This window comes from Lotus japonicus, chromosome 2, assembly GCF_012489685.1.
Source record: "Lotus japonicus ecotype B-129 chromosome 2, LjGifu_v1.2".
Taxonomy (NCBI): Eukaryota; Viridiplantae; Streptophyta; class Magnoliopsida; order Fabales; family Fabaceae; genus Lotus; species Lotus japonicus.
The window spans coordinates 49164016-49167177 of NC_080042.1; the positions used below are offsets into that span (position 1 = coordinate 49164016).

At 39.2% G+C, this 3162-nt stretch overlaps 1 long non-coding RNA gene across 1 annotated transcript; it reads right to left on the bottom strand.

Moving 5' to 3' along the window:
- Nucleotides 1-713: 713 nt before the first annotated feature.
- On the bottom strand, nucleotides 714-2921 carry LOC130735436 (uncharacterized). The gene is made up of 2 exons (XR_009018450.1): nucleotides 2520-2921; nucleotides 714-1004 (listed from the first exon to the last, which is right to left on the bottom strand). It is a non-coding gene; the product is annotated as an uncharacterized LOC130735436 (long non-coding RNA).
- Between the last annotated feature and the right edge of the window lie 241 nt (nucleotides 2922-3162).

Sequence of the window (3162 nt, forward strand, 5' to 3'; positions counted from 1 at the left end):
TTCTTGCTGGGTATCTTGTCTTCATCTTCCTAGGAGCTTTCTTTGACACAATAGAAGGTTGGGAAGAACCACTCTTCAAACCCATGCATTTAACTCCTTTAGCAGTTCTTTCAATCTTTGCCTTGACAGAGTCATTCTTTCCTGAACTTTGATACATGATGAAATGAAAACAAACACAAATAGAGCACAGAACAATGAAGAAGAATTGAAAATGAGAGATAATGAGTCTTGAAGAAAATAGATGAACAAGCGGTTGAGAGAACACAATTTGCCCGTTGGAGGTAGTTATAGGGCAAGTGAACCATGAAGTAACTTTCTCTTTGCTGATGTCACAACGACAGTTAATGATGACCAAAAATAAACTAGTCGTTAACACAATGGGACACGCTAATTGCTATGCATCAAAAAGGCAAATCCCTAGATTTCCTCTTAATTTTTCAAAAGTAATTGCATCAAGGGGTTTTGTGAAAATATCAGCCAATTGCTTGTTAGTTGTAACATGCTCCAAATTGACAATTTTATCCTCCACCAAATCTCTAATAAAATGATGTCTAATATCTGTAACGCCCCGATTTCTCGAGTGTTACTCAGTAACTAATTAACCCATTTTCGTAAAGAGTTTTCGTCGATTCACTTATTAATCTTCAATTAATGACAAACCTCTCATTTTACGAAAACTCTTGAAACATAACCTTTCCAAAAACACGCGGAAGTAACCAACATCGTAAAACCTTTTAAATAACCAACTGTAAAGAGTACGAATCAAAGGCCTGAATGAAAATAAAGATTACATCAAAACTTGTTCATTCGAATTTAAGCAATAATATTGTTCGATACCAACACTTCGGAAACTCTCAACCCCAACAGAAAACAAAAGACTCTCAACCAAAACCCTATTCCTTAGCCTCTTCCTCTTCCTCAGAAGTGTAGTCGTCCTCCGGTATTGGCACGTCACGTAGCATCAACTCCCAAGAATGAGTCATCGCCATTATCTTCACGACCATCTACCCCCCCCCCCAAATAAACACATAGCAAACAAGCAGGGTCAGGTCCAACAAAAAGAATGATAATGACAAAATCAACAACAACATATATAATATAAGTACATTATATGTCTTTTATGGGAAAGAGTCAGTTACTAACGGAATCTCACTTCACACAACCACCTTTCACCTTGGATCCAACACCATTCGTCCAGCAGACGAACAACACCATGAGCAAAGCTCACAACATCATGGCGTTCCTTGGAACGACCACAGCACACCATGGGTCAGACACCCACAAGTCATAACATCACGGTTCAAACCGCATTCACCCTCGCGTGCAAGTTATCCGTTTTGTCTCTAACGGAACCATTGTTCTCATGGTCCATAGTCCTAACCAGACCTATGTCCAAATTATTCACATTTACTTGCAAGCGAGTTATAAATTCATTCTCTTGGTGTTTAAGGCTCTAATGTCAATCCTAGAGTCTTATGAGTTAATATCGTATCAGATTACAACGTCAAGAAATAACAGTCACACTAGGAGGAATTACAGCTGGGTGAGCGACCTCCTAAACAAGTCACAACTAAACTTCATGCAAAGCATAGAAATAATCAGGGCCTCCCAAATTCACAAATTATTTACAAATTCCAGAGGCTCAGTTTACAGATATCATCATATAAAAATCTCACAAAGGTCCCTAATCACATGTTACTAACATTTCCAACAATTTCTCAAATTTAGTGTTTTTGGACAACAGGTGCAGCGTGTACTAAAACTGGTCTACAGACCGCAATACTTAGCCACAAAATTCACATGATACATGACTGGAAAGATAATTCGAAACTCTACACTTTTATAGTTTATCACTTTTCCATTTGAGATCCAGAATTAGGTGATATTTGGCCTTAAAGCTTGCTGTCCGGTACAGGAAGAACAGCAGGTGCAACAGTCACTAAGATCGACCTCCAGACCTCATTACTAGACCAAAAATTATGTTCTTTATATGCATAGAAAGCAAATTCGAAAATCTACAATTTTCCAGTTTATCCCTTTTTCATTTGAGACCCCGAATTAGGTGTAATTAAGCTCCAAAACTCGCTGTCCAGTACAGGAAACTGGCAGAGATACTTTTGCCTTCAAATTAATTTTTCAACCATTCAAGTCCCAGAGTTTTAAACCATATTCCAGCAGCAAGAACCACATATCATATATCATATATCATGCTTAAATTTCCAGAACCAAGATAACCATCAATTCTAGCACAAAAGGCAGATCTAAGCATATAAATCTTCAATCATTTTAATCAAGCAAAGTCATAGAAGAAACGGTAGTTGTAGTGATGATTAATGGAGAATCATGGCATCAACATTTCATCTCAAATCAGAAGCAAAAATCAAGATCTCAAGGCAAAAAAAACAGCAAGCATCATGAACACAAAACTCTTGCAAAAGCAATCATGTTCATGACTTTTCTCATAGTAAAACATGGCAAATACCCTAGGCAATCTACCCAATCCTAGGACCAGCCCTTACCTTGGGTTTTTGGTCTGAAAAGAAGAAGAGAATGAAGTTTGGAAGAACAATCTCTTGCTGTCCAAGTCTCCTTCACCTTCCTTCTCCTTCGCGAAACCCTCTCTATTCGCGCTCTCTCCCTTGCTCGCGCGCGTGACCGGCGACAATGGTGGTGGCTTGGGCGGCGGCTCCCTTCTCTTCTCTCACACGTTCTCTCTTTGTTTTTCACGTGAAGGTGCTGTAGTGTATCTCTGTTTTCTGATTGTGGAAGAATAGGGTTTCCCCCCTTGGCTAAAATCCCATGCAACCCACAAGTGGGCTAGGGTTTTGTTTTCCACAAGCCCGACCCAAGTCCAACCTTAACCCACCAGTCTAATTACCTAATCAGACCTGAAACTTACTAAAACCTAAGCCCTCAAAGGTAAATTCATAATTAAATTCGGACTTAGAAGAAAAACAATGTAATAATCCCGCTGGCACTGTACAGCCGGAACTACGTTCACTAAAACGGGGATATCTGGAGCTACAGATATCGAATCGACACGAAACCACTTGGAGAATTTTCTAGACTTGAAGGGCTACAACTCTCATGAAGGACGTTTTCCCAAATGAAGTCGTTAAGACCCTCTAAAAATTCACACAATTTGACAGTTCTAATCTGCCA